Source organism: Bufo bufo, chromosome 1, assembly GCF_905171765.1.
Source record: "Bufo bufo chromosome 1, aBufBuf1.1, whole genome shotgun sequence".
Lineage (NCBI taxonomy): Eukaryota > Metazoa > Chordata > Amphibia > Anura > Bufonidae > Bufo > Bufo bufo.
The window spans coordinates 560,915,618-560,930,074 of record NC_053389.1 but is presented as its reverse complement, the minus strand read 5'-3'; the positions used below and the strand labels follow the sequence as shown (position 1 = coordinate 560,930,074).

General features: G+C 40.5%; 1 protein-coding gene across 2 annotated transcripts in view; it reads left to right on the top strand.

The window, feature by feature from the left end:
* HGF (hepatocyte growth factor) overlaps positions 1 to 14,457 on the top strand; it is a 151,246-nt gene that overhangs the window by 8,828 nt on the left and 127,961 nt on the right. The window lies entirely within an intron of this gene.

Here is a 14,457-nt window from a genome sequence, read left to right as displayed (position 1 = left end):
TGTCCTGATTGGTGTAGGCGGGATTGATGTAGGCATGAGAGCATGCCCCTAACCTCGCGATGAAGCGAGCGTCCTGTGTAGACTTGCCCTCTGTGAGCGGGCCGGCCAGGGCATGTGTATTTGGGGCAGAGAGGGGTGTAGAGGCCATCTTGGGACAGGGCAAGAGGGGGAATAATTTGAGATGACATGCGCGCAGGCGCATAAAAGAGAGAGCGAATGGTGCACCATATTGTGAAAGGGCAATACCCAACAGAGGAAAAAATAATGTCCAAATTACAGTATAAATAAAAGTATAATGCCCTAATTACAGTATAAATCAGGCCAAGGGAAGCATAGCTGAGGTGTGCCAGGAGGGCAAAGTAGTTTGCAATAACCCTGGGTGAATTGTGGCATAGGGGGTATGTACAGACATAAAGGGTGGGGGGAAGAGGGGGAGAAGGGCTGAGACTCAAATAATTATTATGCATATTCTAATAACAGAGAAAGCAGGGTATGGTGTTAGGATGAGAAGCGGACCATCTGTGGTCGGTACAGCGACTCTATGGAAGTATGTGGAGCAGGGTCACTGGTATGACAAGTAAAAATTCTGACAAACAAAAATTATGGAGCAACATATACCAACATGGACCATGGGTCGTTCTTCTCGGGTGTCGCTACCCGCTATTAGACGGCTCAGGCCCTAGAGGAACAAAAGAGAAAAGTGAGTTAGGCAAAAAATGATTATACGTTCAATTGATCTAGACAGTAATCTTTGTTCAGTCCATTACGTTGCAGAGCATTTAAACGACATCTCTCTCTCCTGTAACTGCAGTTCACGGTTGCCACCCTGTCTTAAAGGGGGTATCCAATCAATGACCTGGAATCGCAATTGGCTGACTGCATGTTTCTGTGTTATGAAATGTTGAACCAAAGGGGTATCTATCTTTTGGGTACGTATGTTCGATTTATGTTGGGATATGCGCTCTTTAGTTTTATGGGTGGTTTTATCGACATATCCCAACCCAGAGGGACATTTAATTAGGTAGACAATGTAACTGGAAAGGCATCAGAAGTGTCCCTGAATATTGTATACTCTACCCGTAGTGGAATGTGTGAAGGTTGGGCCTTTTGTGATGTTCCCACATAGTGCACACGAAAAACATGGATATATGCCCTTGTTGGCGGTACCTGTGATGGTACTTTGTATGCTGTGCCCCTTATTAGAGCCGAGATCAGATCTAAATAGTTTGTCTCTTATGTTTCTTGTCCTCTTGTAGGACATGAGAGGTTTTTCAGATAAATTGTTAGGAAAGTTATTTGACAAGATGCACCAATGTTTGTTTATGATCGTCTTAATTTTATGGCTCAATTGGGAAAATGTGGTAACACATGGAATACGTGTTTTTAGCAGTCATGTTTAGGAGGTCTGGATGTAAGTAAGTCTGTTCTGGAGAGATTTTTAGTTTTATTGATGTGCTCCTGTAAGATATGATTTGGGAACCCTCTAGTAAGAAATCTGACAAGCTCAGATTCTTATCTACAAATGCTCGCAGTTTAGGGAATAAGATCAATGAACTTGAGGCTATAATGGCATCTGAGAATATAGATGTAGTGACTGTTACTGAGACGTGGTTCAAGGGGAGAAATGACTGGGATATATCAATACCAGGGTTCTCCCTATACAGGAAAGACAGACAAGGCAAGAAGGGGGAGGGGTGGCGCTGTATGTGAAAGACAGCATAAAATCTAATTTGATACAAGTTAGCGAGAACAATTTAGAGTCAGTTTGGGTTACCTTGCAGCTTGATAATCATAAGGTAACTCGTGTAGGTGTGATATATAGACCACCTAGCCAAGTCAAAGAATTAGATGATCTACTAGTTGAGGAAATAGCTAAAATGATATTGAAGGGGGAAGTTATCATTATGGGAGACTTCAATCTTCCTGATATAAACTGGAAAACCAAAATAGCTAGTTCTGCCAGGAGTACAGATATTCTAAATTCCCTACTGGGATTATCTCTACAGCAAGTAGTTGAGGAGCCAACCCGGAAGGAGGCCATTTTAGATTTAGTATTCACAAATGGGAATTTGGTATATGATATTACTGTAGGGGAAAGCTTTGGATCTAGTGATCACCAGTCAGTGTGGTTTACTATAAGTACAGTGACTGAGTCACACCACACAAAAACAAAAGTTTTAGATTTTAGAAAAACTGACTTTTCTAAAATTAGATTAGTGGTATACGAGTCCCTATCAGATTGGAACAGTTTCATTGGAGTCCAGGAGAAATGGGACTACTTAAAAGAGGCACTATTGAAGGCAACAGAAAATTGCATTAGGCTTGTCAGTAAAAGAAAAAGAAGGAAAAGACCACTGTGGTACTCAGCAGAAGTGGCCAAAATCATTAAAAACAAAAATGACAGGCTAATTTACAAGATTAGGCAGAAGGGGGCCAAACAAGTTATAAGAGCTTATAAAGCACAGGCAGAAGAGAAATTAGCTCAGTCAGGGAAAAAATGTGATAAGGCATTCTTCAGATACATAAATGAAAAAAGGAAACTAAAACAAGGAATTACAAAATTAAAAACAAAAGAAGGAAGGTATATGGAAGAAGATAAAGAACTAGCTGACTGCCTCAATGAATACTTCTGTTCAGTCTTTATGAAGGAAAATGAAGGAAAAGGACCTCAGTTAGGAAAGAAGACTAATGAATCTTTTGATGCATGTGTCTTTACAGAGGAAGAGGTTCTAAGTCAGCTGTCTAAAATCAATACAAATAAGTCACAGGGGCCTGATGGGATACACCCAAAGCTATTAAAAGAGCTCAGCGGTGAACTAGCAAAACCATTAACAGATTTATTTAACCAATCACTGGCAACAGGAGTCGTCCCAGAAGATTGGAAATTAGCAAATGTGCCGATTCACAAGAAAGGTAGTAGGGAGGAATCGGGCAACTATAGGCCAGTAAGCCTGACATCAATAGTGGGGAAATTAATGGAAACCATACTTAAGGAGAGGATTGTCGAACATCTAAAATCCCATGGATTGAAAGATGAAAAACAGCATGGGTTTACTTCAGGGAGATCATGTCAAACTAATCTTATAGATTTTTTTGATTGGGTGACTAAAACAATAGATGGCGGAGGTGCAGTAGACATCGCTTATCTAGACTTCAGTAAGGCTTTCGATACTGTCCCACACAGAAGGCTTATCAATAAATTGCAGTCTTTGGGCTTGGACTCCCATATTGTTGAATGGATTAGGCAGTGGCTGAGGGACAGGCAACAGAGGGTTGTAGTCAATGGAGTATATTCAGACCAAGGTCTTGTTACCAGTGGGGTACCTCAGGGATCTGTTATGGGACCCATATTGTTTAATATCTTTATCAGCGAAATTGCAGAAGGCCTCGATGGTAAGGTGTGTCTTTTTGCTGATGACACAAAGATTTGTAACAGGGTTGATGTTCCTGAAGGGATACACCAAATGGAAAAAGGATTTAGGAAAACTAGAGGAATGGTCAAAAATCTGGCAACTGAAATTTAATGTGGATAAGTGCAAAATAATGCACCTGGGGCGTAAAAACCCAAGAGCAGAATATAAAATCTGTGATACAGTCCTAACCTGAGTATCTAAGGAAAGGGATTTAGGGGTCATTATTTCAGAAGACTTAAAGGTAGGCAGACAATGTCATAGAGCAGCAGGAAATGCCAGCAGAATGCTTGGGTGTATAGGGAGAGGCATTACTAGTAGAAAGAGGGAGGTGCTCATGCTGCTCTACAGAGCACTAGTGAGACCTCATTTGGAGTATTGTGCTCAGTACTGGAGACCATATCTCCAGAAGGATATTGATACTTTGGAGAGAGTTCAGAGAAGAGCTACTAAACTGGTACATGGATTGCAGGATAAAGCTTACCAGTAAAGATTAAAGGACCTTAACATGTATAGCTTGGAAGAAAGACGAGACAGAGGGGATATGATAGAAACTTTTTAATACATAAAGGGAATCAAAAAGGTAAAAGAGGAGAGAATATTTAAAAGAAGAAAAACTGCTACAAGAGGACATAGTTTTAAATTAGAGGGGCAAAGGTTTAAAAGTAATATCAGGAAGTATTACTTTACTGAGAGAGTAGTGGATGCATGGAATAGCCTTCCTGCAGAAGTGGTAGCTGCAAATACAGTGAAGGAGTTTAAGCATGCATGGGATAGGCATAAGGCCATCCTTCATATAAGATAGGGCCAGGGGCTATCCATAGTACTCAGTATATTGGGCAGACTAGATGGGCCAAATGGTTCTTATCTGCCGACACATTCTATGTTTCTATGTTATTTGACACTTGAAATGTAATGAAATTTATGGATAAACCCTATGTATGAAATGATATGATGAAATTACGGTTTGAAAAATTACTAATCATGTCAACACCTTTTATGCAAGAATCATGTCGCTATGACCATTTTTGTAACCTTATGTATTTATATGTACCTTTTCTATCTCTTGTACATCAGCCTAATGAAGGGCATTCAATTTGCCCGAAACGTTGTTCAGCACTTTTTCCTATAGTGTGCAAGCGCGAAAACCATTGATGGAGTGCAGGGTGGTCATGACCTTGGAAATGAGCAGTGTATAAGGTGATGGAAAAATGAATTCAGACAGCAAAGGAAGCAATATAGGCATTCAAAATACATTAGTAAGTGCATTTTATTAACTTTCTCTGCATGATAAATGCCACTTGCTGAAGTGAGATAACCCCTTTTAGGTTGCGGCTCATGAGATCACCCATCAGCATGCTCGGATAAGTCATCTCAGTAAGTGCCTGGCTTCCTTGTAGGCCATGCTGCCCCCCCCTCCCCCTTGCAAGCAACAAAACTACTCAGTGCACTGCTCCAGTGCCCTAGGGTTACTTTTCTTTGTAGTAGTGGCATGAATCCTGTCCCCCTTCTTCTGCACAGTCGGAATTTTACTTCTACTACACTCAGTGGGGCTAGTTGGGGGCATTGAGCCTAAATGAGAATTAGGAATAGAACCCGTTTGCCACATTTCAGGCAATAGTACATCAGCGGAGTGTGAGACGTGTATGGAGATCATCAGCTAATCCTGCTCCATAAGCGGCTAAGGCATTGTTCTTTAAAAAGGGGATTTTCCACAGGTTAAGGGGAGCTCAATACTTGGTTTGCCTCAGATGCTGGCAATGCACAGTATGTCACTGCCTAATACAACCTGGTACTGTGTTGTAGAGCAACGGCCATCTTCTGTGTCAAATGGTAAGGGTGGCAATCTATATCACCAGGACTTCTGTAAAACTCTAGAGGACCATAATTTGTTCTATGAAATCAAGGCAGCACCTGGAAGCCAGTTGTTTAAGTGGAATATTAACTTGGAAAACTGGAGGACACCGTGTACAAGTAAACTTGAAGACAAGCTCTAATTGTCCCACAGGAGAGCCAAATTTATTTTCCTAGCCTCAAATAAAAAATATGGATAGATAGATAGATAGATAGATAGATAGATAGATAGATAGATAGATGCACAGTTTTCCAACAATCAACAGAGTACAATGGATGAAATAATTGTACTAGTATTCATTCAGATTTATTAAAAGCAGATCTCAGACCTCATGAATCAATTTATGCATTGTTGACTACTGACCAGTGAATCGTAGATGTATGAGAGACCAGGATCCCAGATGGATCCCTGTAGTTATGTCTCTGACTTCAGGACAAATCTGTAACATGAGGATTTGGCAGATTTACTGATCTCTACTTGCTCACAAATTGACACTTACCCTGAAGGCCCAAACTCAGAGAGCCCGTGCTTTCCTCTATTAAGCTCCTGCTGAAGTCTATATTTATTATAATAAAATCTGAGAGCTTTAAACAACCTATTTGGTGTCCACAGTTCTATTCATACAAATGTTCTTGAAGAATAAAATCTGGAATATAGGTTGTTGCTATGAGCAGCGCTAATATATTTTCTTAGAACAGTCTTTATGCATAATGCCCAGTGTGAATTATTGTATACAAAGTATGGTCAATGATGCAGAAAGTCTGTTTTAGTTAATACTTGTATTCTTCATGAAACAATGGTTGTGGAACATCATTCATCTTTTATTGCTCGTAGAAATATACATTATGAATAAGTTAACATATGGGTGTTACTATTCCCCTTGACAAATGGGTGTCCAAGGAAGGAAACCTGTAGATCTGTCAAAAGGGTCAAGAGTGCCCAAGTCTCATTGATGTGAGAAGCAAAATCTAAAATATTCACTGTAGCACAAATTTTTGCTGCTTGCTGTGTATGGAGGCTGTGTAGTGGCCATGCTGTCCCCATTCTGCCAAAAGAATTTACAATGGACATATCATCAGATCTGGACCATGGAGCAATAAACAAAGGTGGACTGGTCTGATGAATAACATTTTGCTTTACATCATGTGGATTGTTGAGTGCATTTGTGTTGCATACCTGGGAAAGAAGAGATGGCATCATAATGTACTATGGGAATGAGGCAAGTTGGTGGAGGAACTGTGATGTTCTGGACAATGTTCTGCTGGGAAACAACTTGAGTCTTAGCATTCGTGTGGATGCTACTTTGACACCTACAACCTACATAAACCTTGCTGCTGGTGAAATATACCCGTTCAAGACAACAGTATTCATTAATGTAGAATAATGTGTCCTGCCACACTGCAAATTTGTTCAGGAATGTTTTGAAGAACATGACAAGCAGTGTTAATTTGGCCTCCAAATGTCCCAGATTTCAAAATCCTTCAGCGTCTCTGGGATGTGCTCGAAAAACAAGTCCATGGAAGCCACATCTTGCAACTTACGGGACTTTTTGACAGACACTCCAGTGTGGCTGGACTCACAATGGTGAGTGTACTTTCTGGATGCCGATGGCTCCGTCTATATCGCCCCTCCTCCCCCCTCATGTGCTGCTAGTCCAGACCTGCATCAACATCCTATTTGCTTAAAGTCACATGACACAATGGCTGTGGTGGTGATGTGTCATGTTACTGGGTCACGTGACACATAGATGAAAGGTGGACAACATTTGTAAAGTATTTGCTGCTAACATCTTGGTGCCATTTCATAGGACTACTTCAGATGTATTGTGGAGTCCATGCTTCAATGGATCAGAGCTGCCTATTCAGCACCTTTATGTTTTTTTCTGGTTTACATATTGGTCAGAAAATAGTGGAACTTTTTGGTAAGTGTAAAATGTGTCTAGTGTTTCTAGGACAGTCCATAAAGCTGGAATTTGCTCTATGTGCATGATTGTATGTGTTTTATTGTAGGGAACATATATATATATATATATATATATATATATATAAAACTATAAATGTCATTTATTAGATTGGTCCATAAATCATTAAAATAAGTCATTCCATAAGTAGTTCTGACAATAAAAAATACTGTTTTTTTTTATTCTGTAGAACTTCATGAAATAAAATCCAGCAAACAAACAAAAGCATTAAAAAAGCAAGGTAATCCAGACAAACAAGTCAATTGTTTTCATAATACATCCGAAATTCATCCCAAATTTGTCATATTTACTCTATTTACAAAAAAAATATATCCACTTATGTAAAGTATTCTTCGCAATCTAAACCAGGATAATCAATATAGACAGTCATCCCAGCAAGTGAAATGCTGACCACAGGCAAACTGGAATTAGAGAGATTTCTTTGAGCTGAGAATGTTTTTGTTTTTGGTAATTTTAAACATTTCAAGGAAACTGAAAAGACAGTAATGACTTTTGGAAAATGTTTTGATAGGTGATCTCTGAACTAGAAAAAAAAAAAAACTGTAATGGTTTTTCTGGTAAGTGCAAATGATATTAAATATCAGTACATATCCCCATCACATGCCATATCTGTCCTGCTGCATGAAATATTACAGCTGTGCAGCATTCCCATGTACTCCAAACTAAAAGCAGGCTGAAACTGAAAGATAAATATGCACACTATACAAATGTCACTGTAAAAATAACATGTAACAGTATTCTTGTGGGCTGTGTTCAGATGTGTAATTTCCTTTAGTCAGAAATAGGAGAATTCATTGTTTAAATCCAGTATAGTATGTCCTTTTGAGGTGTTTTATTATCTAAATTACATTTCTGTTTTTATGTTCTCCAAGTTAAAGGGGACTAATAATAATAGTTAATAATTGACTATTGACAGAAGATCCCTAGCCTGCATTGCCTACTGAAAGATTCAGACATTTTCCCCACCACTCCGTGTCATGCCCTGCTCAGGTTATGTGCGGAGGTCTGCCAGGTTAGCAGCACGTGTGTAGCCTTTTGTTTTTATTTTGGAGTGAGCTGTATCCGCCTCCCTTCAGGTGCACTGGGTGGGGTCGTTGGTATCAGTTTAAATTACGCCCATTCCCAGTATCCTGTGTGGGTTAAAGCTTCTGTCTTCCTGAGAGGAAGGAAGGAAGGATTTGCTGTTCCTGCTCACTAACAAGATAAGTTGGTTTTGTGTTTCTTGTTATTGTCTGTCTGGGCTGTTAGAGAGACACCTGCCCCCTCCAGGTCCTGAGGGAGCAGGCTGCCTCTTTCCCCCTTTCATCATCTTAGGGATTTTAGGGTATATTCAGCCCAGGCACGGGGACACGTTTATTCCCAACTTCAGGGTCTGAACGTGGGCATAGAAGTCTAGGGAGAGCTTGTAGGGATTGTCACGAGGTGACCTTTATCCCCATCTTCTTGCCGAGACACTGGTTTGGTTGTTTTTTGTGTATCTTGTATCCTGTCCAGCGTGAAACTCCGGCCCTGCAAGCTGGCTTCCGTTCCTCCATATTCTGGTCTCCCGACACCCAATGACTGGTTTCAGTGGGGATGTGTCCCCAAGCTACACTTCATTGCCTAAGACAGTCATAGGCTGCAGCGGTGCACAAGACCTTGTCCATAGCCAGTCAGAAGAAAACAAGCTGGGGATCATAAGATGGAGCTGTGGGAGCCAGCTCACCGGACCGGAGTTCTGGAGAGTGAGCGAGTATGAGATTTTCAGCAGACAATACAGGCTAAGGGTCTTCAGCTAATAGTTAATACTGGAAAACTCCATAAAGGGTAGATGATATATGTTAGATTGGTTGGGTTGGGTTCTGATAGCTGAGTTCCGACATGAAAACACATTGCCTTAGATTAGATCACATGATAGATTCAGAACTGCTGCATATGAATGTGTGTGTGTGTGTGTGCGGGGTAAGGGGGAGGGGGATATGATTTCTACATTTGGATTGCCAAAGTGGATCTGTTGTGTTTGTTTGTATTGCACTTTCTTTCATTTTTAGGTGGACTTACTGGGGGAAAAGTTTAATGTAACCTACATTTCAACGTTTCCTTATAATGTGCCTTTAAAATAAAGATGCTTAGTAATGCTGGTGTATGAGTCTGGTGTTTTTTTCAATTGTAATTTAGCATAGTCAGTGGCCACTGGAAGGAAGGGCTCCTCACAGCTATTGTCTGTAGCAATGATGTTACTAGGCAGTGGAACTGAGCTTAGGGGAACTGTTGGTTGTCCCCTGCCAAAAGTATATGAGTGTGATGTATGCTATAGCTATCTGAAAGGGGGCTGTCAAAAATGTCTTCTTTGCTGCCTCTATAGAGAGTCAGGCCCCAGTTTGGGAATGTGAGTCAGTTGAGAGAGTGACAAGTAGTAGGCCCAGCAAGAGGTTAGGAGAAGTGTCACTCAAAAAAGAAATAAAGAAGTTGGTGCTTGCATGCCTGGGAGAACAGTGCAGCAACAAGCCACGGCAGCAGGTGTTATCTGAACTTTGTATGTATCGAGCAGTTCTAGTGGTCCACAAGTCTAAGGAGCATGTCTGTGGGAAGTCACCATCATCATTGTGACGAATACCGCACCTCGCTACCGCCGGACGTCAAATACGTAGAGCTTGAGACATACGGCATATTCACTGGTTACCAAGGCGTGAAGTTACGCCGTCCCTGAGGAGCAGGTAAGGTCAGCTTGGTACAGTATTTACAGACTCCCCCTGTCCACATGGGCACAGAGAGGCAACAAGCTGAGGGAGATTTTTCACTGCCCCAGTGAAACAGCGCTTCCTCAGCCCGGGAAGACTGCCACCAGCTTCTCGTTTAATATAAGCCCGTTCCATTATTGGGATTATGTATGGTGAGAAACCAACCCGCAGTAGCGTATAACTAGACACAGTAGCATATAACTAGGCCAAAACATGGATGTGGGGATTTGTGATCGAGATACCAGAACAGCACAAGATTAAATTATATATTTAATTGCATTAAGCGCTCACTAGACATAACACAATATCCACATAAAATATATACAGTGGTTTGAGTGGTAAATACAGATGGTGTGGTACAACAGGGTTAAGCAGAACAAAAGTCAGTTTAACAGATGGATGAGTCCTTTGGGTGGTGATGAATAATGAGTTTCTGTAAGGCTTGGCTGTAGTCACATGGGAGGCAGTGATGTCAGCCGTTTCTAAGTCCCTTCCAAACACATATGCATCGTGACCCCCCTTCAGAAGAAAGACACGCCCGCTTGCTGACACAAGCCTTTTGACCTGTAGCTGGCCCCTCCCCTCCGGGCCTCTGTGAGGAGTCCACTCCCCCTCTTCTGCTCTTCCGGTGCTGGCAGCAAATGAGCCACAAAACCGATTAGGGCTCATGGCTCCAGACCAGACTGTCGCAGGGAGGTGGTTCTGGGACCAATGGATCCGCCTCAGTTCCAGCTACCAGTAGAGTCCGAGCATATTACCGTTATTTAGTTTCTGTGGGGAGATATGTAGATCTCCCCTCCCTTTCATCCTACCACCAAACTATGACCACGGGCCTATTTGTCGTGGCCACAGGGAGACAAATATGTATCTGGTTTATGTCTGTGATGGACAGGCAATTTATAATTCCTTATGAATCGCCGGCTCCAATATGTCTGATAACCGCCTTTGTTCCGTGGACTGCTAGAAGTTCTCTGCCATTTGGCTAGGCTTTGAAGCAGGGCCCCCCTGTGGAGTTTGATTTCCTCTCTCGGCTATCTGACAGCAGATGGCTGGTGTGAGAATCATGGCTGACATTAAATAATAATCCATATTCCTCACAATCATCATCTGTTTTCCTAATGTTGTATTTTAAAAACTGTTCTTCTTACTTCTGGGGAGACTGTGAGCCATTTAGCACTGTACCTCTTCATGGCTTGAACTGTAACCAGCATGCTTATGCACCTTTCCTAAGTAAAGTGTGTTTATTTATTTATATTATGCACTTATATAGCGCTACTACTATATTCCACAGCGCTTTGCAGACATTAGCATCACTCTGTGTCTAATGGGGCTCACAATCTAAGTTCCCTATCAGTATGTCTTCAGAGTGTGAGAGGAAACCGGAGAACCCGGAGGAAACCCACACAAACACAAGAGAACATGCAAACTCCATGGTTCGAACCTAAAGCCTCATTCACACTTCAGTGTTTAACAGATGTTTGCTGTACGTGTTCTCCACGGACAGCACACGTCCCCATTCATTTTAATGTGTGGTATTCACACATCAGTGTTTTAGCACGGTACGTGGATTCGTGTTTTTAGCATGGATGCATGCTCTATTTTGTCCGTGTTCACAGATCCATCACGCCCATTATAGACTATTGGTTCGTGAAAACCACGGATGCCATCTGTGTTGCATCCGTGTTTTACGGATCATTAAGAAGAGATTCTATGAAAATGATTTTTCAGCTGTTCAGTGTCAGCGAAACACGGATTTAACATGGACAGCAAAAAACAGACACACAAACCCAACACGGATCCTTTACGGACAGCTTTACGGATGCATCAATGACCAACTGCTCACGGATTTGAGCATAGACATGGACGTGTGAATGAGGCTTAAGAATAATATAGCTTATTTCACACTGAGTGTGTGCTCACTGTATGTAAGCACCATTATTATACCACAACTAAAATCTGTGGGAGCTACTGCTTTACTATCAGTACCACTGGAAACTGATGACATCCTCCCTACATCCAGTTTTACCTGTGCAGCTGCTTTTTTTTTTCTTTGTCTTCTGCTAGACGTTTTTCATGTTGTGTGCTCTTTCTGTAGGGGAAATAATAGGAATAACATGCATCTATGAATTTTATGTGAACTGCATACAATTTCTGTTATATTTTATGTGTTAAATTGCATGTGAAGAGAAACATTGCATTGACTTCAAAGAAGCAGGAAATCTTTTTGGAGTCTGAAAAAAGAACAATTGCAATCTCAAAGATAATGAGGTCCTGATTGGGTTGAAATCTAAAGACAAATTGTTCAATAAAAGAAAATGCTTGCCATTATTTGCCTATATTCTTCAAATCTGAAAATGTTTGGATATAATGAATGTAAATGATCAGAAACAATGCTATTTAAGACCAAATAATTCAGAACTGCTCTCTTTGGCAAATTCAAAGTGCAAAAAAAAAATCCTAATCATAAAAAAATGAATGAATGAATTAGATGTATCTGATAATTTTCTCTACCACCAAATTCAGGTTACGGACATTTAACAAATAAAGAGGTTAATCAGAACTTTTGAGCAACAGGTGAAAACAATATTGAACCTTACAGTTGCCAAACCAGTGCCTAAAACCATATATGATTAGTAACCAGTGCAAATGAATGGCTATATGAATGGACATATTTTCATCTTTTCTTTTTAATTTCAGAATTGCAGCTCAATTTTTTAAAGAGCATTCATCACAGGTTCAACCCTATTAAACCAGGCATATTACTTGGTTGATCACACTAAATAAAATATATGAATAAAATATATGCCCTGTGAAAATCGTTTGCAGCGTTCCCCCCCCTCCCCAAAAAAAAAATAGGGCTTCAGAGCACTGGCGAGGCCTGTATCCTTGGTTGACCTGAGCTCCTTATCTTCCAAGTGCTGGCCAGGACCCTCTGTGCACTGAAGCCCTAATTTGCATAAAAGATAAACATATTTTTCTTGGGAACGCTGCAACCGATTTTCGCAAGACATATTTTAATTAGCAGGATCTACCAGGTATGCCTGGTTTAACAGGATTGACCCTGTTGACAAGTTCTCTTTAAGAGAGTAGAAATCTATTTTCACATCAGGTATTATTTTAATTATACCTGGCTTAATAGGGTTCTTCCTGCTGATAGGTGCTCTTTAAGAGGGCATAAATATTTGACTGGTGATACACTGCTATATATCTTTTATTTAAAATAATGAAAAACTTTATAAAGGTGAATTAAAAGAGAAAATCCCAGGAAGACTATTAAGCTGGGGCAACGGGCCAACTGAGCAGCCGATTGTTGGGAAGGAATCCTTCCTTCCTAAAAGTCAGCTGCTCGTTCAGTGGAGGACACTGCTGCTTTTTAATTTTTGGGTGAATGAACTAGGTTATCAAGTGGCAGCCCTAACTGGAGTATTATTAGCCAGTGTATAGTAAAGTTGCACAGTCTGAATACCTGGCGTACAACAAGGGCAGAGTAGTCTTGAAGTAACTTACCAAACTGCAGTCATAGACCATCTGGTTATTTACCTTTACAGGGAGTGATTATCAGATACGGACATTGATCTCATTGTCTGTGGATATACCTGACATCATTGAATGCCTTTTTACACCCCCCTTGTGTTATTCTGTTAATATAACTCACACCAAACCATGATTAGTACCACTATACATTTGTGTCTAACAGCCATACGCTGATCCTTTATACAAGTACACCACTTGAACTGCATGCAAATACAGTGGCACTAGTTACCCTTTAGTGGTGGAAATAGAGTGGGCTTACACTTTTGCACAAAGCAAAGCTGTCCCCCCGGGAACAGTGGATATTCCTATGGACGTTCATGGGGGCTGACATACACCACTCCTCTTTCTACTTAAATTCTGCCTTATAATCCCAATGAGATATGGGAGTTCCTCTCCACTTTGAAAATTAATTGTTTAATAAAAATATTACTTTATTTTAAATGTTTCAATGGGCAGTGAGAGAAAAAGACTATTAGTGTTATTTCACAAGCTTCCTGCAATGTCAATCAATCATATAAATGTGGTCAGGCTTTGCAGAATCCCACTGGGACTTTTGCCATACGCAGCAGTATGCTCAGCATGATAGGCAAACCACATTCTGTTTTCTATTATTATATGATTCTTGTCATTTTAAAACTTTATGAGCATCATCTTCGCTTTATTGTAATATCTGTATTTATTTTAATCCCTTCTAAAATTAGACTGCAGTTAGAAATAAGGTTTTTGACATGTTAGATTTTGAATATGCGGCCTATTTTAGACAGTTAAATTAAAGTGATTGTTCACTTTGGTCAATACTTTGGTCCACCAATGATAAATTGATTACAAACACATTTGTCAGCAAGTGTTTGGCAGGCCTTCCCATAGGAAATGGAGTTATACAAGTTATCATTAAGATCAATGTGATGTACAGGTATTATGAAGCAGGATGTATCCTCCAGGTCGAATGATGATCAC